Raw genomic sequence first — 24,809 nt, 5'->3', positions numbered from 1 at the left:
TTTCCCTCTCTGTCAGCAGCCTATTTGCTGGCATGTCAATCATCAATTTTGTCGTTGGAAGTGATCCCTACCAATGGGAATTAGGAAAGTAAATTCAATAGTGAAAATCAGCAAGTAAAATTCATCAATCAGTAGCTCTTACAAAGACAGATCACAATCATAGCAGCAAAAGCAGGGAGGTCATGTCCCTCAGGGCATTAGGAGTTTTATATAAAAATGTACTTGATGACTTTGCAATAGGGACACCCATTGTGCAAAGCCCAATGTGTGGCTCTCATTTTCAATTCAGATATTGTCAGTCTGAAGTCTTACAATATGATCACACTTACAACAGAAAGATATTCAAATCATGATGACTGATGAGGAACAAAACCAATTTATTACTAGATCTCTCTCCACACACTCTGAAGAATTCCTGAGGATGTTTACATTTGCTCATGAAACCATTTGTATTGCTGTGCTACAAAAGCAGAAACTCAGACATGAGCACTTGCAACCAGTGTTGTAAATGCTGCCCTCTGGAAGCCCACTGATGAGGCTGTGTCCACAGGAGCTTTGGTACCATTAGTAATATGGAGGTCAGCTTTAATGTTTAACCAAAATGAAAAAAGTAGCTGTGATAGCAACTCCAGCAGTCTCCTTTTATTTGATACTTCTGCAAACAGCAATGCAGTTTTTGCTAATGCACCCAAGTCTGGGTGACTCTACTTCGCCAAAGAGCTGATAAATCTTCAGTATTGAGCCCAGTTTGGGAAACTCCTGAGTACAGGCTTTAAGACCACAAAGAGGCCAAGTTACAGCAAATGCATCTTAGAATTTACACACAGCCATTTTCCCAAAGGCAGAGCACTGGTGTATAGGGGAAGAGGAGAAAACGGAGAAAAAGTGGACTGCGTATTATGCCCAGGATCTATTAACGCTTCAGATCTCAGTAAATTTGCAATGATTTTCTTACATTCAAAATGTCAGGAAGAAATTATCTTACTTCTTGCCAGTGGGTCTAAAACTCACATTCATGCTTTGAGGTGTATTCTCATAATAGTGAATAAGTCTCATGAGATCTGATGGTTTTAAAAAGAGCAGTTTCCCTGCACAAGCTCTCTTCTCTTGTCTGTCACCACGTGAGATGTAACTTTCACCTTCCACTATGACTGTGAGGCCTCCTCAGCTACATGGAACTGTAAGTCCAATAAACCTCTTTCTTTTGTAAATTGCCCAGTCCCAGCTATGCCTTTATCAGCAGCATGAAAATGGACTAATACAGTAAATTGGTACCAGTAGAGTGGAGTGCTGCTGAAAAGATACCTGAAAATGTGGAAGTGATTTTGGAACTGGGTAACAGGCAGAGGTTGGAACAGTTTGGAGGGCTCAGAAGAGGACAGGAAAATGTGGGAAAGTTTGGAACTTCCTAGAGACTTGTTGAATGGCTTTGCCCAAAATGCTGATAGTATATGGACAATAAAGTCCAGGCTGAGGTGGTCTCAGATGGAGACAAGGAACTTATTGAAAACTGGAGCAAAAGATGACTGTTAATTTTTAGCAAAGAGACTGGTGGCATTTTGCTTCTGCCTAGAGATTTGTGGCACTTTGAAATTGAGAGAGATGATTTAGAATATCTGGCAGAGGAAATTTCTAAGCAGTAAAGCATTCAAGAGGTAACTTGGGTGCTGTTAAAGACATTTGGCTTTAAAAGGGAAATAGGCATAAAAGTTTGGAAAATTAACGCCTGACAATGCAATAAAAAAGAAAATCCCATTTTCTGTGGAGAAATTAAAGCTGGCTGCAGGAATTTGCATAACTAAGGAGGAGCCTAATGTTAATCACAAAGACAATGGAAAAAAATGTCTCCAATGCATGTCAGAGACCTGTGAGGCAACCCCTCTCATCACATGCCTGGAGGTTTAGGAGGAAAAAATGGTTTCATGAGCTGGGCTCAGGGTCCTTGGGCTATGTGCAGTCTAGGCACTTGGTGCCCTGTGTCCTCGCTGCTCCAGCCAGGGTTGAAAGGGGCCAATGTAAAGTTTGGGTCATGGCTTCAGAGGGTGTAAGCCCCAAGCCTTGGCAACTTCCATGTGGTGTTGAACCTGTGGGTGCATAGGTTCAAGAATTGGGGTTTGGTAACCTCTGCGTAGATTTCAGAGGATGCATGGAAACACCAGGAATCCCAGGCAGAAGTTTGCTGCAAAAGTGGGGCTCTCTTGGAGAACCTCTGCTAGAGCAGTGCAAAAGGGAAATGTGGGGTCAGAGCCCCCACATACAGTCCCTACTGGGGCACTGTCTAATGGAGCTGTGAGAAGAGGGACACCATCCTCCAGACCCCAGAATGGTAGCTCCATTGACAGCTTGCACTGTGCACCTGGAAAAGCCACAGGCACTCAGCACCAGCCTGTGAAAGCAGTCAGGAGTGGGGGTATACCCTGCAAAGCCACAGGGACAGAGCTGCCTAAGACCATGGGAACTCACCTCTTGCATCAGTATGACCTAGGTATAAGACATGGAGTCAAAAGATATTATTTTGGAGCTATAAGATTTGACTTTCCTGCTAGGTTTTGTACTTGCATGGGACCTGTAGTCCCCTTGTTTTGGCCAATTTCTCCCATTTGGAATGGTTGCATTTACCCAATGCCTGTACTCCAATTGTATCTAGGAAGTAACTAACTTGCTTTTGATTTTGCAGGCTCATAGGCAGAAGGTACTTGCCTTGTCTCAGCTGAGATGTTGGATTGTGGACTTCTGAGTTAATGCTGAAATGACTTAAGACTTTGGAGGACTGTTGGGAAGTCATAATTGGTTTTGAAAAGTGAGGATGTGAGATTTGGGGGAGGGGTAGGGTTCGAATGATATGGTTTTGGCATGTCCTTACCCAAATCTCATCTGGAATTGTAACTCCTCCAATTCCCACGTGTCATGAGAGGGACTTAGTGGGAGGTAATTGAATCATGGGGGCTGATCTTTATCCTGCTATTCTCATGATGGTGAGTAAGTCTCATGAGATCTGCTGGTTTTAAAAAGAGAGCTTTCCTGCACAAGCTGTCTGTTTTTCTGCCACCATGTGAGGCATGCCTTTCACCTTCTACCATGATTGTGAGGCCTTCCCAGCCACATGGAACTGTAAGTTCAATAAGCCTATTTCTTTCATAAATTGCCCAGTCTTGGGTATGTCTTTATCAGAAGTATAATAACAAACTAATACAAGGTATAACTGCATGTCACCTTCCTCAAATTCACTGGTTTTCTATACAGTTGAATAGAAAAATTGTCATTACTGTAATTGCATACTACAACTGCCAAAAATAAAATTGTTTGATGGGACCACTGTTCTCATACTGACTCTACGTGGCCTGGGACAGCTCATCATCACCCCCTAAACCTACTCTAAAATTCCTCATTCTTCAGAATGTGAATTTCAAGAGGGAAGGCAGCATCTCTCTTCTAAGTTTCAAGTCAGTTTTCTCTGCCTCAGGAGAAACTATTTTCCAGTTTGATTTGCAGTAGAAGTATACATTAATTTCAAAGAAAAGCTACCATCCATGCATTAGTAGTTGTTTTTCCTACAGAAGCTCAATAGGTAATTGAAATAATGTCAGGAAACTTACCAAGGTGTTTAAGAGCCAGGATCCCTGGCCTATGTCTCAGTTCATTATTTATTCACTGTGTAACCTTGGGCAAGACACCTACCTTCTCTATGCCTTGATGTTTTAATCTGAGAACAAAAGGGATATCAACAGTATATCACAGGGCTGTTGTGAAGGTGTATTTAAGGTACAAAGAATAATGCCTGACCTATAGTAAATGTTCTATAGTTTATTTTTTACTCTGACATAGGTTTGTCTCACAAATCTGTTATAGTTAATTATATCTAGGGACACATTTTAACAGTAGCCACCATATGTATATCATATCACAAGAGGTGACAAAAAATGGAAGAGAGTGGACAGGTTCTGCAGAAAAAAGAAAATGAAAGAAAGTAGATAAGGACTTAAAACTGTACACCTCAAATAACCTTTGCTTAAATCCTGCACTTTTGGGATACTACAGACATTTTTCCTTCAAACACTGCTTAAATTCTCCAGCCTTTCAAGGATAGTGGTAAATTACAGCATTTTAAAAATAAAATCATTGCACTGTAAACATACTTATATTTTATGTTTATTTTGGGTTTTTTGTTGTTGTTATTGTTGGATGATGGCTATTGTAGTCTTTGAGACACAAACATATGTGATAGCTCAAGCCTTGCCAACTAAAGACCTCCAAAAATAACTCTCTGGCAGGGGACTTTCAGAGACTTTTACCTTTTCTTTTATATCAAGCAACTGTTCCCAATTATTCTTTTGTGCTGTCATTTATAAACAGTGAACGGCTATGAAGGAAGAGTTTTCAGCAAAGAAAAGCAGTAACATCCAACTCTTAGCTGCCACATTCTATTTTCTGATTCCCTTATTTGAGACAGTCATGAAAATGCCAGTATTTAAATTGTAAGACTTAGTGATGATATTTCGATAGGCTTCTGAAAAAGTTTATGTAGGTACTTCAGTTCAACTCTTTTATCAAATAATAAAAGTTCTTTATATTCATTGTACAAAATGTAAAATGCAAACGAGTAAATAGAATTACAAGTCATCTGCAATCCAATAACCAGACACAACCATTTAAAAAATATTGTGTGTGTATGCATACATGTGCCAGAGACAACCAATTTTCACACTTCACAATATATTTAGCACAATTAGACAGGCAGAATTCTTACATGCTATGTAAATACGAGACAAAGAAATTGGAATCATTCTAAAAACCAATGTTGGTATCACTTATTTGGCCTTCATTAATGCTATATCATAAGGACTTTTTCATATCTTTGGATATGCTTGTAGCATGATTTTTAAAGGCTGCAGAAATGTTTTTATATAAAAAACACTATCTTTTTGTTAACCTAAACTTTATTTATTTGTGTATGTATGTATTTATTTATTGAGATGAGTTCTCACTCTGTCACCCAGCCTGGAGTGCAGTGACACAATCATGGCTGACTGCAGCCTCGACTTCCTGGGCTCAAGTGAGTCTCTCATTTCAGCCTCCAGTATAGCTGGGACTATAGGCACATGCCACCGCACAGGGTAATTTTTTAAAAATTATTTGTAAAGATGAGGTCTTACTCTGTTTCCCAGGCTGATCTCAAACTCCTGGCCTCAAGCTATACACCTGCCTCAGCCTCCCAAAATGCTGGGATTACAGATGTGAGCCATTGTGCCCAGCCAAGATTATTCAATGTGTTTAACACTTATCTGTTGCTGAATATTATGTTGTTTCTATTATCTTTTAATTTTAATTAATACTTTGAAGAACTACCTAAAACATAAAACAGTTTTATTCTTGATGATTTTATTGATAAAGATACCAATTAAAAGAACAAATTTCCCTCCAAAAGGTTTCAACCAGTTTTTATTTGTACTAGAAATATGTATTAATTACTAGTTTTAGGCTTAGCTAGTTAGAAGGAGAAAAATATTATCCTATTGTTATTTTCATTTGCATTTATAAATTATTGATGAAAGTGAACATTTTTCCTGTTTTATTTCTTTGCCTTTTAAAAATTGGAATGCCATTTTACTTATGATTGGAAAATTGCTTCACACATTTTAATAAAATATACATTCAAAATATTTCTGCTAATCATATCTCTGTCAGTTTTATTTGTCATGGCTTTTAATTTATCAACTTTGAAATACCAGGTAAAACATTATTCACATTATTTGTGTGGGACATATTTACCAATGCATTTATAGTATATTTTATCATTTTGTTTTATATAAAATTTATTATTTGACTTCTTTAAACCTCTGGAATTTATTTGGGTGTATGTGATAAGGAAATATGTGAACTTAAAAATTCCCAAGTAACCTCTATTTCCCACACCACTGTATAACTCTCCCATTAGTAGGGCATATAATGAACTCAGTTTCAAGACTGAATATCTGTTTACCTACCTATTAAATTTTATGCGAACTAACTTTTTACATTATTCTATTTTATAATATATTTAAAAATCTTGTAGGAAAATTACATTTTTGTATTTTTCAAAGTATCTTTATTCTCACTGATTTAATGACAATAGCCACTACACTCAGATACCCCTACTACCTGTACTACAGTGCTTCCTATTACATTGAATTTAAAAATTATTTTGACAAGCTCTAATAAAAATCCCTGTGGAGAGGTGGTATATGTCTTGCTACATCTATAAATTAATTTGAGAAAATGTAAATGCTCACACTATTCTGTTTTTCTTCCATCTCTTAATTTATTAAAAGACACTTTTCATTTATTCAAACATATGGTGTATCTGTGGAGTGTATCTATTGAGTCATTGTGTTCCAGAGGCTACTCTTAAGTTTTGGGAATATAGAAGTGATAGAACAGATGAAAAACCCCTGCCTTCATATGGTTTATATTCTAAAGGGAACACAAAGACAATGAAAAACTAACAACTAAAAGTAGAACTTATATAAGAGCTTAGCTTTATGAAACCTATGTAAGAAAGCAAAAGAGGGAAGGAGGATAAAGATTATATGTGCCTGTGGGATGCTGAGGAAAGAGCTCCCTGAGAAAGGAATATCTTAGTAGGGACCTGATGCTGGGGACAGCTCTAGCCAGTCTAATATTTGAAGGAAGAGCACCCCAGGCAAAGGGACCCAATTAGTTGAAACTTTTTAATTTAATGTAACAGCCTTCCAGGTTTTTCTTATTTAGATGGACTCTAATCCTACCTTGCAGAGTTATTTTGATTTATTTTATATGTTCTGATATAAAAAATAATATAAATTCCTATAATTAGTATCATTAATATTATTGTACAATCTAGGTAATGCCATTTGTAGAACAGATATTGATTTTTTCTACTTCCTATTCAATTTTTATCGGTACTAAAACACTATTTAGACATCCATTGACATGTAAGCAAAAATAGAGGTCTTGTCTAGCACTCCCTACTCCCAGTTCAGGCACCTTACAAATAAAAACTTACTATTGTTGCCTATTTCTTCAGATGGTTCCATCCATATTTCTAAATACTATACTTAGGCTACCATTTAGTGAATTTTCAGTTTTAGATACTTAAGAACCTTCCCCCATCACCATCCTCAATACACACTTACTTCTGATAGTGTTCCCAATAAAATTATATTGTGACTTCTATTAAATCAATATTCTGTGATTACATTACTATAACTAAGGAAGTATTCAGATCTGTACAACTTAGTTATGATGTTTATTTTTTTTCTTGAATGACTTCTGATTTTGTTTTAACCAGTTAATAATTATCTTATTTATTTTCCTGTTCATTTTTTGCTAGGCAGATTCAGATGTTTTGACTTACTGATTTTTTGACTTAGCAGTGATACAAAAGCAATACACATTCAGTTTGTTCCTCAGCTTACAATGGGGCTACGTCTGGATAAACTCATCTAAGTTGAAAATACTCTTAAATCAAAGACATACTTTTGACCTACAGTATTTACAATGTACAGTGGGTTTATCAGAACATAGCCCCTTCAGGGAAGGGTTGTACTCATAAGTCAAGGAGCACCTGTACTCATTATGATTCCTTCTCTCCACGACTCTAACAAACCTTATAGTTCTTCTCAAGATCAACAGATTGAGAAATCTGTAATTTTGTTTTGTTTGGCTTTGTTTCATTGTTTTCTTTGGTGACATACCTCTGGGGCATATATCTGGAGGGCGAAATATGTTATATCTGGAGAATATGTTTAATATGTTATGTCCTCCAGATACACGTTAAATGGAGGATTGACAAAGTTGAAACCACATCCTAGAGACACCATCCTAGAATGTCCATCCTCCCGTTCCAACCTTGACTAGTGGATCTTGAGGACAACTACATCACTGTTTTTCTGGAATTTTCCTTCATCTTCATCCTGGGGATTTCCTTTACCTCCTACCTGTACTGGATTCTCTGTGTCCTTAATTTTATAACTCCTTCTTTCAAGGTTAATTCTATCTGGAAGAAACTCATCTTCCAGTAGCTCAGTGGTCAATAAACTACGAGCTTGCAGGCCAAATCTGGCTCACCATCTATTTTTGTAAAACTCACAAGTTAAGAATGACATTTACAGTTTTAAGTGGTTGGAGAAAGAGGAATATTTTATGACATATGATTGTTATATGAAATTCAAATTTAAGTGTTCACAAATAAAACTTACTTGGAACATAGGTATACCCGTTCCTTTATATTGTTTGTAGCTGCCTTTATACTACAAGGGCAGAACTGAGTGGTTGCAACAAAAACTTTATTGTCCACAAAGTCTGAAATATTTATTAACTGTGCTGTTACAGAAAAAGTTTGTTGACAGCTGTAACAACCCACAAAGTGTGGAGCATGACATGGAATAGTTCTGAAATTTTTGCATCTAAAAACGTCTTTATTCTACACTCATACCTAATTTTTAGTTTAGCTAATTATGAATTTCTAATTTGTAAGTCACATGTCCTCAAATATTCAAGATCTTCAGTGTTCAGGGCTGTTATTGAGAGGTCTAATAACATTTTAGCTCTCTCTCCTGGTATTTTTCCTCCTTATAAGTTATGTTGTTATGTTTTCTCAAGTGCTTTAGAATTTCCAAAATGATGAGTCTTACCGTGAATCTTCTTAATTTATTTTACTGAGATCTCAGTAATGTTGTGCTCATTTTTTTTTTTATTATTATTTTTAATCTGGTAATACATGTTCTTCAATTCTGGGAAGTTTCTTTGAAGCATTCCTCTGGTAATTTTCTCCCTTCCATTTTCTCAGTTTGCTCTTGCTGAAACTCTTTTTATTTAGAAATTGGGCCTTCCGGGCTGATCTTTTCTCTTTTGTCTCCTATTTTATATTTTATCTCCTGTTATTAATTCCTTTATATTTTAGTTGTCTCTGGGATGTTGTGTCAACCTTAATTGTCAATCCTCCATTTCATATAAATATACCTCCTGCAGGTATAACATTTAATCCTCCAGATATATACAAAGACACATACATGTGAATAAAAACAATATAAATATAAATATATGTATACAATATATATGATATACAGATAAGGTATATGCACATAAACATATATTGTATATATCACGTATATTAATATTCAATATTATTGATTTAATGATTACTTATTTTATTGCTTTTTCTTTTCTTTGTGTGGCTTTATTCTCTTACCACTCTAAGGATACAAATTATCTATGTTTTGAACTTTTGTGTACCTCTTGTATTTTATATATTTTTTGCCTTTTTTCCTCTTGAGTTGTGACCCCAGTTTATAACATGGATTTTTTAAAACATACTATTTTATTTAGTGATATGATGCTTATATTTTTATCTAGAATTTTCTAAGCTTTACCCGAAGTATAGTAGCTAAAATAAACAAAATATTTTATTATTTATTTAGTCACTGTGTATGTATGTCTGCAATCCGGAAGCAGCTTAGCCAGATGCCTCTGGCTCTGGGTTTATTAGGAGGCCGAAATCCAGGTATCACCTTTCCCCAAGGAAATCACCTGGGGATGCAATGATGGCAAAGCTCAAATGGAGAAGAAAGCTCAAATGGGGAATTCATTTCCCAGCTCTCTCATGTGGTTGTCAGTGGGACTCAGGGACTTCCTGGCTTTTGACTAAGAATAGCAGTTTCTCCCTTGCTGGGCTTCACCATAGGTTTGCATGTATTCTCCAGAGTGCAGGCTGAGGGAGGAGAGAAGCTGTTGGGGGTTGGGGACGAGAGGCCACAGTTTCTTGTAACCTAATCTCAGAGGTGATATTCTGTCTCTTTTGCTATATCATATTCATTAGAAGTGAGCCTCTAATCCTCTAATTCAGCCTACATTCAATAAGAGATTAAAAAGGGAATGAGGCTGGGCGTGGTGGCTCATGCCTGTAGTCTCAGCACTTTGGAAGGCCAAGGTGGGTGGATCAACTGAGGTCAGGAGTTCGAGACCAGTCTGACCAGCATTGTGAAACCTTGTCTCTACTAAAAAAGTTAGCTGGGCTGCTGGTGCCAGCCTGTAATTCCAGCTACTCTGGAGGCTGACGCAGGAGAATTGCTTGAACCTGGCAAGTGGAGATTGCAGTTAGCCCAGATGGCACCACTGTACTCCAACGTTGGTGACAAGAGAAAAACTCTTTCTAAAATAAAGGGGGGAGGGGGGAACGAATACCAGGAAATGGCAATAATAGAAGACCACATCAGACTGCCTACAAGAGAAACTTTGAGTTATACGTTATAGTTGCAACTGTTGTCCAGTAGTAATACAACACTTGTGCTTCTTAGAAATAAATAATAAATGTGATGATTTTCCATCTTTATCTGAACTATAAAACTTCTTGTTTGCAAATTACTTTTTTAATTAAATTTTTGAAACTTGTCTTCTTTTGACATATTTTAGTAAGTTATTCTTTAATTTTTTTTCCCAATTACTCTATAATTGTTTGCCTAATCAAGTTGTGTATTTATTTTTGAATTGACATCCATCCCCCAGGATACTGCCTGTCTTATTGAGATTTTAAAATTTATTCGTACTTATAAATACAAATAATTTTTATGTTATTACATCTAGCCCTCCCACAAGCATACCATAACTTCTCAGATTAGTAATTTAGCATGATTTTATGTCCCAGTATTGCCTAAGATTCATTTTATTAGCCTTTTGTTCATTTTAAATTATTCTTATGTATCCCTAATTTTATGACAATTATTTACTTTTGAATTACCCAATACTCGAGTAATTATATTGAGATTTCACTGTTTTTTAACCATACTTACATTTAAGAAAATAATTTAAAGCAGCTCTACTCTCACCACTTTATGTGAGCCCTTTTTAAACCAGTTTCCCAATTTTTGAATTCTTGATGTTAATTTATATTACAGAGGACTAAAATACATACTCAAATATGTTTTTAAGGAAGATAATCATGTAATATAGTTCTGAAACCTTATATGTTCCAGAATATCAATATGAAGCCTTAAATATCAATGAATTTTATATGAATGTAAAATTAGGAAATCAAGATTTTTGACATCAAAAGTTAGTTCTTTTTTCTCTTTTAGCATCTAGTGTTTCAGAGTCCTTAAGCCAATATAAAATGTATTCCGGGCCGGGCGCGGTGGCTTAAGCCTGTAATCCCAGCACTTTTGGAGGCCGAGACGGGCGGATCACGAGGTCAGGAGATCGAGACCATCCTGGCTAACACTGTGAAACCCCGTCTCTACTAAAAAAATACAAAAAACTAGCCGGGCGAGGTGGCGGGCGCCTGTAGTCCCGGCTACTCCGGAGGCTGAGGCAGGAGAATGGCGTAAACCTGGGAAGCGGAGCTTGCAGTGAGCTGAGATCCGGCCACTGCACTCCAGCCTGGGCGACAGAGCGAGACTCCTTCTCAAAAAAATAAATTAATTAAAAAATAAAATAAAATAAGATTAAAATTAAAAAATAAAATGTATTCCATAATATATAAAGGATTACATATGTAATCATGTAATTATATCTATATATTTACATGGATATAACATATGTTTATATAAATATAAATGTATTATATATAATATTGATTATAAATGAATATATAATATTATGTATAACATATACATTATAATCAATATTATAAATATCATATATAATATAAAGTATAAAATATACTTAAAATATAATCAAATACACTTTATTAAATATATAATTATAAATATATAGCTTTATATTTTATATTATAATGCTATGATGTATAATATAATATATAATATTATCACAGATAATATTAACTATAACATATATAATATATAATATATTAACTATAATGTTATATATAATATTTTGTGTAATGTATTAACTATACAAAGTTATACATCTTTCAGTTTATATATAGCACATAACCTTATATTAATTATATATAACATAATATATATTGATTATAACATATATAATACATATATAATGTTATATATGTCACATATTATGTTATATATTACACATTTTAATATTATAATATATAATGCTACATATTTATAATTACATATTATATACTTAATAATATTTATTTTATTTAGTAAAACTTTATATAATTTTTTAAATTTTTTCATTTTTTATTTTTAATTTTTTTGAAACAGAGTCTCACTTTGTCATTCAGGCTAGAGTGCAATTGTGTGGTGCCAGCTCACTGCAACCTCCACCTCCCAGGCTCAAGCAATTTTCCTGCCTCAGCCTCCCAAGTAGCTGAAATTACAGGCACCTGCCACTACACCTGGCTAACTTTTGTATTTGTAATATAGACAGGGTTTCACCATGTTGGCCAGGCTCTTCTCAAACTCCTGACCTCAAGTGATCCACCCACCTTGGCCTCCCGAAGTGATAGGATTACAGGCTTGAGCCACGGCACCGAGACTATTTATTTTATTTAAATAAAATAAATAAAATAATACATTTAATACAAATATATAATTATAAAAAATATACTATATATATTTTAATATATGTATATTTATATTTATATATAAATGAACTATATATATAAATCTACTTTTTTTTTTTTTTTTTTGAGACGGAGTCTTGCTGTGTCTCCTGGGCTGGAGTGCAGTGGCCGGATCTCAGCTCACTGCAAGCTCCGCCTCCCGGGTTCACGACATTCTCCTGCCTCAGCCTCCGGAGTAGCTGGGACTACAGGCACCCGCCACCTCGCCCGGCTAGTTTTTTGTATTTTTAGTAGAGACGGGGTTTCACTGTGTTAGCCAGGATGGTCTCGATCTCCTGACCTCATGATCAGCCCGTCTCGGCCTCCCAAAGTGCTGGGATTACAGGCTTGAGCCACCGCGCCCGGCCAAATCTACTTATTTTTTATAAATATGCTTAAATATTCATTTATATAAATATAAATATATTTCATATTTTATATATAATTACATATATTAATTTATATGTATATACATTTATGTAAATGTAAATATACAAATATAAAACATACATGCATATTTTTATACAAATATGTATTTTTAAATAGATAAATATATATATATATTTGTCTAATATAAATATGTATGAGAGTTCTCTAGAAGGGCAGAACTAATAGGATAGATTGTATATATGAAGGGGAATTTATTAAGGATCACAGGAGCAGAAGTTGAAGTTCCCCAAGAGGCCGTCTTCAAGCTGAAGATCAAGAAAGCCAGTTGAGTCCCAAAACTTCAAAAGTAGGGAAGCTAACAGTGCAGCCTTCAGTCTGTGGCTGAAGGCCAGAGAGCCCCTGACAAATCACTGGTATAAGTCCAAGAGTCCAAAGGCTGAAGAACTTGGAGTCTGATATTCGAGGGCAAGAAGCATCCAGCATGACAGGAAGATGATGGCCGGAAGACTCAGTAAGTCTACTTTATTCTAGTCTCCCTGCCCGTTGATTAGATGGTGCCCACCCACAATGAGGGTGGGTCTGCCTTCTCCCAGTCCACTGACTCAAATGTTAATCTACTTTGGCTACACTCTCACAGACTCACACAGGAACAATACTTTGCACCCTTCAATCAAGTTAGCTCTTAATATTAACCATCACAATATATATTTCTATTTACATATATGTGTATGTGTAAATATACATATTATATTTACATGCCACATATAATTCTTTACATATGTGACATGTATGTGTAATCCTTTACATACATGTATATGTTGATTGCTTATGCTTTGTGCTTATAATAAAAAATGTTTACCTCATTCACCTAGAGTGAGAATATGATTAATTATTCCTGATTCACAGTAAAATCATTTATTAGGGTTTTTTTAATTCCCAAAAATGTTCTTTACTTGAATCTTATGGGTATTGATTCTTGTCCTTTAAAAGTTTCTGGAACATGTAAATCGAGTTTCTACTCTCCGTCTCCCATTATTATCAAGTGCTCTCAGAATTGTAATCTTTTTTTCCTGTACTGTACTGTAAATCTCTTTTTCAAATTTGTATTTTATAATAATGATATTATGACCCAATAAATGACTTCATTTTTTCTGCCTCCATTGGAAATTTTTATTTTTAATTTGTGTTTTTAGATTCTTTATCATCTATTTCTAAATAAACTCATATTCTCTGTCAATCCTTTATTTTCTGGTAACATTCCGTTCCTGCTCTTAGGAACTAGGTCTTTTAAGAATAATAAACAATTGTGGTAAAATTTACAAATCTTTGTTATTCTTTTTTGAAAGGTGTATTTTTCCTTTGAGTTTTTACCATGGAATTGTCTTTTCTTAATTTTGCAAACTTTTTATATGCCAGAGATTGATTTTTATTGCTAATAAATCTTGAACAGAGAGAGTTATATTCAGGTATACCTTTTGTTAACTGAAACAAGTTATGGAGACTGCTCTTGAAGTGTTATTGCCCATGGAATTTCTGATTGAATTCTCTTAAACATATCTATATCTGGAAAGTCTATCTGCACATAGTTCTGTTGGCATAACCTGCAACATTTAGCAACAGTTAATACAGATTAAGTTTCTTATGCTCTAATCTCAAGCTGGTTCTGTGATAATTGGAAAAAGTGATAAAGAAAACAATGCATTTTATAGAAAATGCATTTCTCCTCTCAAAGCCTCCATTTCTATCAAAGCATCTTTTGTGAAATCTATACATCCTTGTAATATCTGGGGCCTGAGAAATTGTAACCAAACTGTTTGCATCATTTTATGTCTCCAAGGAAACAGAATGCTGTATGGCTAAACTTTCCCTTGGTCTATGTCTCATGAGTGATTTCAAACATGTGCAATCATATAAGCCAAAATATAGCTCATGTTCTGTCAACGGGTTGTTGACCAGTCTAAGTTTCCAATGTTCTGTTCTTTCTATGTCTTGATAAGTTCTTAGCATGAAAAGATTAAATCTGAAAGCTAAGAAACTGTTTTCAACTGAAATTCTAGGTTTAAATCTAAATGTCTCTGTTATACTTGATGTATAATAAAATTAATTATTTTTAATGTTATGCATTTGGAACCAATATTGATATTGTCCCAAAACAATAAAGTCTATTTCAGTGAAACTCTGCTTTTGTTTAATAGATCCTCTTCTGTATTATAGTTTAGAAGGTGCTTTGTTTTTTCTTAGCATAACAATTTCACCAATTTTCGTCCCACCAGGAATGGTAAACTGAATGCATCTGCATCAAAATAGTAAAACGTTGTTTGTGTTTTCTTTAAAACTGTGACACATTATTATTTTGTTTTATCAGTCCTCTACCCCAAATTTTAACAGTTAATTAGCACATCATGTTACTTGTGAAGAAGAAAATATACTTTAGAGTGGCAAGTGCCTTGGTCTCAAGTCAGCAGAAATGTGTACCATAGCTTCTGAAGATCGAAGGTAACAGATTAAAAAAAAAGTAAGTGATAGTAGTTTAGGATTTTGTTTCTGTTTTTTTTTAATTAATCAAAAGATGCACTTATAAAATATAATTTTTAAAAAGTGTTGTCTAAATTTAGTATTCAATCATATAGCACACCGTCATTATTATTATAACTATTATATTAACTCTTCTATATTCACATTGGTCAAATAATATAATGCCAGCAAAGTAAACTTTATGTTTTTAAAACCATACAAGTATGTTTGAAGCTATATTCATAATCTCTGACATTTTCAGTTTCCTATTAATATGCTTTAAACAAAGTGCATTATAAAGAAATTATAAAATAACTGACATCAAGGTCAAATTTAGTTATTTGGTAATATAAACTTATAGGCACAAAGTGCAGCTCCCTTGTCTTAAAATATACCTATGCCTGCAAGGTTCCTGCCAGTAACTTTCTACAGTTGAGGAAACTGCCCTGATTTGCACTGGCATTCAATAGCTTCCCCCAGGCAAATACCTGCAGACAATCATCTGTTGAAGCCTGTCAATAGGCACAGAACAGCCTTAGAACATCAGCTCTGTAAAAACAGTTATTCCCTTGACTGTTACTGGAAGGACATTAGAGAACACAGAAGAATATTAACTTTTATTATAAAGTTATTTTCATTCTAAAGACTTTTGCAAATTTATCATTGATTTTTAATATAAATTAGAAGACAAGTTAGTCTATATTTGCTAAATTCTAGGTTGGAACTTATACTCATTGGTGTATATGATTTGCTCAGTTCTAATAAACTAAACTCTATTTATTAAGCCCACAGCATTCACTGAGCACTTTGCTTAGTCCAGTGGATCTATACAATACAAACTTTTAATACAATACAAACTTTTATATGTAAAGTTTAAGAAGAATGAATTTGGACTCAGAAAAAAACTGCAGTAGTATCCTGTCTCTGGTTTTTAGCTCTATTCTGTTTGTTCAAATTGCGGACCATCCTTATCAATTAGATTCTTTACCTGTAAAGTGAAGTTACACTGTCCAGCGTTTTGAGTGGTTGTCGTGATTAAATGTTATAATCTATTTTAAAGTCTCAGCACAGTTGCCCTGTAATCATGCTAGAGAAGTCACTGAATGAATGCAAGCCATTACTACTATTGTACTATCAAAAATCTCTTTAGTATCAACTGTGAAGACAGTTATATAGCTGTTAGTTTTCTTCCTACCTGAGAGGTTCTTAAAATATTTTTTAAAAGATAATCCAGAGAACTGTATCTTAAGATATCCTTAGGAAAGTTAAAATAAATTACAGGTTTGGTCTGATATTCAGCAAGTATTTAAGAATATGTTCATGTATGATTCATTTGTATAGACAATATTCTCAGTGTTATTGAAACATTCATGACAAAGTATGTTTAAAGGCAGAATTAATTAAATGAGAGCAGAAGCTACTCAAATTTAAGTTGCTGAGATTAAGTTTTTCTTTTGAAACCAACCCAATAGTCCCATAGATAGATTTTTGGAATAAACGTAAACATTGACCCTTGTGTTCTTAAAACTTGAAACTTATATTTGTTTTATCTGAGCTTCTTCCTTAGGAAAGGCTCTTTGGGCCTCTCAAAACAAAAGACTCAAAAGAACTGAAACTCAAGAGATCATCACATCCAGACAATGAGATGCTGGACCCCTCATTCATCACGATGGCTTCCTTGCCCCCCCGGCTCCTGTTTCCATGTCTTCTCTGCTGTATAAACTCCTAGTTTTAGTCAGTCATGGAGATGGATTTGAGTCTGAGCTCCCACCTCCTTGGCTGCAGAATCTGATTAAAACCTTCCTTGGCAATACTTGTCATCTCAGTGATTGGTTTCTATGTGGTGAGCAGCAGGACCTAGATCAAACCCTTAGTGTTTTGGTAACACTTTACTGGAGAAAAAAATACTATTAAAAGGAAAAACAAAACTATAATTCTCATTAATTATATAAACCAGAAAAAAAAAAAAAAAGGAACTATAACATTGTAGCCACTCAGTGGGTTCTCCTTTGTCCCTGCCTACACAGAGCCAATTTACCAAGGCAATGGAATTGTAATAGAGAAAGAATTTAATTCATGCAGTACTGGCTGTACAAGACACTGGAGTTTTATCATTACTCAAATCAGTCTCCCTGAAAACTTGGGGATTGGGTTTTTAAGTATAATTTGGTGGGTAGGGGGTTGGAAAGTGCAGAGTTCTGATTGGTTGGGTGGAAATGAAATCACAGAGAGTTGAAGCTCTTCTCTTGCATTGTGTGAGTTCCTGGTTGGGGCCCACAAGACCAGGTGAGCCAGTTTACTGATCTGTGTAATACTGACTGATCCATCACTACGGGGTCTGCAAAATAGCTCAAGCACTAATCTTAGGTTTTACAATAGTGAATAGATTTTACATTAGTGAATAGGTTTTACAATAGCAAATTGGGGAGGTTAAGAACCTTTCAGCCTCCAGCTGCATAACTCCTAAACTATGTTCTCTAATCGTGTGATAAATTTGTCACCCTTGTAAAAGCAGTCTGATCCCCAGGCAAGAAAGGGGTTTGTTTTAGGGGAGGGCTGTTATCATCTTTGTTTCAAAGCTGAACTACAAACTAAGTTCCTCCCAAAGTTTCTTTAGCAGACTCCCAGAATGAACAAGGACTGTTTGGGGGTTAGAAGCAAGATGGACTTGGTTAGGTCAGATTCTTTTCACTGCAATAATTTTTGCAGTTATAATTTTGGCAAATGTGGTTTCAACATAGGAATTACAATTATTAAGGGTCATGAAATTGGCAGAATGTTGACACCAAAAACCAGTTTACATCATTGGTGAAGAACTAAAAGGCAAAAGTGTTACTCATTGGCTAAATAAGTTATTACTCCTGTATGGCTACTAAAAAGAGACTCAAAAATATTGTATGTTAGAAATTAACTGAAATACTAGATTAGGTCCAGTAAAATTCATAAAAACAAAAAGGACACTACATGATGTTTATATGTTAATTTCTTTACATTTAGTTTTAAGTGTTATTTCCTCCCAAATTTAAAACCTACACACATGCAATTTTTTTCAGTTAGAATTATATTAAGTAACAATTATTTATTGGAAATGTACAAAATAATTACTTTAACATGCATAAAAAATACTTTTTAAATACCCCTTGTATACAATGAAAGTAATGAGCCTAATCTACTGCAACATTAGAAAATTTCTACCTGTCAAAAGATTTCCATTAAGAAAGAAGGATTTCATGATAATTTAACCAACTTTGAGGAGACATAATTTACAAAACCATGCTTATTAGTTGCATGATTAAAATGTAATATTTTATAATATAATAGAAAACAATTATTTGTGAGATTTTTAGAAAATAAATAATGAATAATTAATATTTATTTTATTCTCAGAACTAAGTGGAAATAAGACACATAGGAGACCAACAAAAGGGATCAAGATGTCAGATTTGGTAAGCCGTTGATAAAGAGATTTAGAAGTGTGGTGTTAATAGTGGCTCCAATAGTGGTTTGAAAGCAGAATCAAGGATTAATCAAAGTGACTTCATCATCTCCATATCAGAGACCATTTATGATACTGTCCAAAGTGATTTGATAATTGCTGTGAATCAATGACGATGGAGTTTTTCCTGTTCTCCTTTCTGAATGGAAGTGTTCACAGAAATTATTCTATTCTTATTTCAGTGCTGAATGCTTGCTCTATGGAGGCAGGCAGACAATTTGATGGAGCTACACCTAACTTGATGTAGAGACCACAGTGTGTCACCAGAGATTCTGGCCTCCTGAGCTGGATGCAGGAACTGAGAGAACTTGGAGTTGTCTCCCATGGGGAGTGGGTAAGTATTTTCTGTCATGGTAATAATGTGATCAAGATATTTTTAATACTAGAATTGTGCCTAGTTTTGGACAGTGGACCATGGGTGGAGGAGGCAAGTGTTACTTCTGGGCAGGAACAATAAAAGCATCCTGCACAATGTTTCATACTGTCTCCTCCTGAGACAATCCTGGAACTCTCATGTTCAGATTGTAAAGGCACAAGATAGATACAGACAAGATTCTTGAATTCCCACATATAAAGTACTGTCCTAGCGAGGTTACTAACTTGCTGTGGGGTTTTCTTGAATGGAGGATGAATCTCTATTATGGTAACACCCTAACATTTGGGGAATTATTTTTTGGTTTTGTAGCTGTAATATTTATTTATCTAATATATCCATATATCTCCTATATAAAACAATATATTAGCTTTATATATATATATGTAATATATATACATGTGTATTTACATATATATGTAATATATATGTATATATTTTAAATGATATTTTAAAATATTTTAGTAAAACATGTTTTTTTGCCCAAATGATTCATTAATTTTAAGCATAAAATGAATAAATATGCTTCTATAATTAGTTGGCCATGTAATTTATCATCCAAGCAATGACATTTTTGAATGTGAAACAGTACACAATTAATAATTATGTTGGAACAACGAACGTAAACTGAAACTCTTCTGGGCAAATTAGGACATCTGGTCACCCCACCTAGAAGTTTTTAATTTCAAAGCTCTGGAAATTCTTGCCATTTCCCTCTCACTTTCTCCTCATGAAATACAAAACCAAATGAAACATGTTCCTTCCTCCTTTAAAATACATTCGATGAAAATATGGCGTCCATTTCACTATTGGAGCTTAGCTTGTTCATTGCTAAACCAGATAGCTCATCATTTGTTCAAACATCCTAAGAGCAAGCAGGTCATAGTGGAAGACTGTCACTAGTAACATGAAATGGAGGTGGATGAGCAAGAGTGTGTGAAGATTTCCACAAAGTAAAAAAAGTAATGAATAGTAACTTGACACACCCAAGATGAATCGTCACTTACTTTTCATGCAAAGAGCCAGTCATGTCTGAATACATAGTTCCTAAAGCTGAATTATTGTTAACCTTGAGAGAGATTTCATAGTGCATGTTTTATTGTTCTCATTTTATTTCTAATTTCAAATTGAGATCTTCTGCCAAGCAACTTTTCTTTCTCCTTCAATAATTACCTGAAATCCAAACTTCTATATGAAGTTGTCCATGATTAAGTCATTTAAAGAAATTAAACAGTCTTGAGCAATAATCAGTCAGAGCAGTTATCCATTTTAGATGAGTCATCTGAATAATAAATGTTAAAAAAATCCTCTTCAATAGCAGTTTTAGCCTGATTTTTTTCTATAATTGCCTTAATGCCTCAGCACAATTACTAAATGTCCACACACTTCTTTTACAGTTTTACTACCCAAATCAGTTGCTCTTGCTCGTCAGCTTCACAAATTAATATTATGTTAAATACACCAGAGTAGCTTATTTGAAAATAATGCTAAAGTAAATTTTTGCAAATGACTAGTAAATGTACCTTAAATGACATTTAGTAAGTTTAAGATTTCTCATAGTAGGGTAAGCTTGTATTTCTTAGTAAATTGCATTCTTTCCATGATATTGAAATTTATTAAGATCAACAGCAGCAGCGTTAATAATGATAATAATAACTACCCATTGATTTAACCCCAAATATGGGGTAGATGCTAGGTATTTTATGTACATTATTTCATATTCAAGTCTTAAAATAAGACTGTAAGCTACTTTTATCCCTATTTTAAACTTCAGACCTTATGAACAAATCCAGCATCTCATGGATGATTAGGCTTTTATGTATTTGCTTTCACAATTTCTAACTTATTGAAACAATAAACTCTATGAAGGCAGAGAAGATGCCTATGTCTGTTCTACTTGCTTTGCCCTGTCCCTATCACATTCAAGGACAATGAAGGAAAAGGTATCATACTTCAGAAAACTATGAAAAAATAAAAATGTATATAAAGGAACAGAGCTAACTCCAAAAATAGTTGTGTTTGTGTTAAGTTGGTAATAATTATTGTGTACTTCAGTTCTTTATCAATTTCTTGCTCATATTTCCTCATCTACAAAAGCATGGAATTATTACTCAAATTTTCCTTTCATTCCTGTATGAAAAAATTACATGTAAAATATAACATAAATTTAGAAATGAAGATGACAGTTTTATGGCAGATGCAAAAACTGATTACCAGCCATTAATTGACACTCTAATTTCCTGCTAATAGATTTCCAATTTTGTTCTATAACATTGTAACCCATTGCAGAGGATGTCTTCACTGAATGTAAGCCAATCTTGGCAAACGGGTTTCTTTTGCCAGATCTCTCCTTTCCCAGTCTCTCCTGTCACTGGGGGAGGTTCTGGGATATGTCTCTGGTCCGTTATGGGTTTTATCATTTGAGAAACATGCTTGATGCAATAGTAGCCTCCACATATACAAGAAGGCATGCTATACCAGAGGCTATGGAACAGAAAGGCTCACAGACCAAATTAAAGTGCCCCAATCATAGAGATTATAAAAATCAGAGTAAAATACAATGAGAAGAAAGGGGAAATAGTTGGGATAAGTTAACACAGAATAGGATGTAAGCAAGATGGAAGGACCATGTTACCTGAATCTTGAGTGCATGGAGTGTTCATACATCTTGCCTTTTTCTCTGCCACATCAGCTTTTCTTGTTGATTATGTAGTTATGATGACCAGAGCTGAGATTTTTAGCAACTGTGCCAATAGACAGAAGGTGTTCTGTGCCAGGAATATTTGATCCATTGCAGAGACACAGGGACACAAATCAAAATATAAGCTTGGCAAACATCTTGATGAACAGCTATGGGATGTATTTGTGTTTCTTTGGCAGAGAAAACATGGGACCAGAATGTGTGTTATCTATGCGGGGCCAAATAAGACCCCGTGAATATTAAGTGCCCAAATATTTTGAGACTCATATATTGAACCATGTGTATATTTGGTATATCATAAATATTTAGTACACAGGTGCCTCACAAACATTAAAATATCTCTGGTCCTTTCATCCCTGTATATCTGTGTTTGACACACACCTATCCCACTTATGAACTACTTATCTTATAGGTAACACATCCTATGAATTCTGCCAAAATCTAACAAACTCTTTGCTTACTGGTTACTTATCTATAATGAAACGACTTTAAATAGTTTTGCCTATGTTTTAAAACTACAAACTTAATTCATCGAAGAGAATTGGATATGCTCAAAAGGAAATGTGCATTTCAAATATAAAGAAAAAATGTTTGAAGGCATATGGAGAATTTATTTATTTTTTTAACTTATAGAAACCAGACTTCCTGTTTTCTGCCTGCTCACTTCCTTCCAGTTTGGAATGTTGGTATAAAAACATGTTTGTGGAGCTTTAAGATCCATCCTGCTTCTATGATGATAAAAAGCAAGTAAGAACAAGTTGCTGCAAGTTGTAAAAAAAAAAAAAAAAAAAAAAAGTGTCCTTGATGACATTTTTGAGGCACTGACTAAAACGTAGAATTCTTTACTTTAGATATTTTGTGACATAAGCAAAACTGCCCTAATTATCCATATCACTATTAGATTTTCTTTTGTTTTCACTGAAATATACCTAAATGATTTTAAGACCTATCACCAACTCTCAACATTCTATATCAGGGAAAGATATAACTCACAGAGTGTTTTGGGCTAAAAAGCGAAAGGTGTGAGAACGATGAAAAGGTATACTTTAAGACATGTCATATCAATTAATTAGCATACATAAGTTTTCAGAAAGTTCTAGCTTATTCTGTCCAAAACAAGAATCAAACACCCTCAGAGGAAACTAAGAAACTGTCTGTTCTTATGTTTAATATATAGGTGTGTCCGTTTGTGTACATGTATGCTCATGGCAATCTAAAACTATTCCTATTATTATTTTTGTCATATAATATGCATAATATAGTTGCATATTACATTATTTTTAATCATATTATATTTTACTATATAGTAATTTTTGTTTCCAACAAACAGATGATGTAAACTTTGTGCTCTATTACTTGGAGATATATTATATATATATATGTATAATACACACACATACATACATACAGTAACAATATCCAAATTACTTAATTTCATGTATGTCAATATCTATGTTGATACCTATAATTATATAAATTATATATAATGTGCATGTATATTTAAAGAACATTATACGTATATGTATACTTGTATGTGTTTTGATACACACTTATTCTTTGATATAAAAATACATATATGTTCATTTATATCCTATGGCAAGCTAAGACTGTAAGAATTTATTAATTTATTTTATATACATGATTGTGTAATAATAAAATAAATGAACAGTTTACCCTAAGGAAATATGTCTTTTTTTCATTCTCCTATAACCCGACAGAGTAGTAGATTTATCAGATACTCAAGGTAAGGGCATTAATAATTGTTATTTTGGGATCATCAATTAAATTTTAAAGTTAATGTAAGCATAATTACTAAAAAAAGGTAACAAATAATTTGGATAAAAATATACCTATAAAATTAAATTCAGAAACAATTATGAAAAAGCAATGTCAATTACCTGTAAATTGTATTAAGTATTTAGTATTTGTTATTTGTTACAAATAATGCTGTGTGATGCCTAAAAGGGACTTTTGAAACAGTCACAAATATTCCATAAATAACTGGCTATAACAGAATAATGTCACCTTTGGTAAAAGTCAAAGTGACCTTCCTAATTTTCAAATGTTCTTTCTAAAAATTAAACCAAGAACATAGTAGTATAGAATTATAGATATAGCTACATTTAATCTAGAATAGTTTAGTGGTAACATACATAGTTGGTTGAGATTTTAAAAGTTTGTGTTACAAGTATATGCATTAATAAATGGAAGTAGAAATTAAATAAAGGATAGTAAATTATAGGAGAAAATGTGCTCTGAGGAATGCATTAGTCAATAGTTGAATCATAGATTAGGAATATGAAATTTTGTGACCGAATCATGGCACCAGTTAAACATGGATCTGTATGTAGAGTTTCTTGTGTTTGGTTTCCTAGCAACACTCCTTTCTCTTCTTTATGTAACTGATGTTGCTTTTTAAGAGACACTTATCCGTCCATGGCAGGGCACCTGACCAGTGTAAGACCTGTAGCAATCCATCCCACACTAGGGGAGAGAGTAAAAGAGAAGCAATTAAAATGGCTCTGGAGGCAAATTCTCCAGATTTATATCCTGCTTTTGACACTCATTAGCAGTGTAATTTTGGGCAAGTAAGTTAACGTCTTTGAACCTCAATCTTGTTGTGTGGGAAGTGTAAGTGAGCTAATAAATAATAGGTATAGAAAAATATCCTTTTAAATAAGGGTTCAGTACATATAACTTTCTGTATAATGATAAACCTCCACAAAATCATTAACTTATTTAACTATCTCCCCAAAGCCAGACTAATTTAAATGATAAAAAGTATAAATACAAATTATTTCAGCTTCTGAGAAGGTGGATAAAACATAATTTTCCTTATTTCTCTTACTAAGTA

This window comes from Piliocolobus tephrosceles, chromosome X (assembly GCF_002776525.5).
Source record: "Piliocolobus tephrosceles isolate RC106 chromosome X, ASM277652v3, whole genome shotgun sequence".
Lineage (NCBI taxonomy): Eukaryota > Metazoa > Chordata > Mammalia > Primates > Cercopithecidae > Piliocolobus > Piliocolobus tephrosceles.
This window is presented reverse-complemented; position numbering follows the sequence as displayed.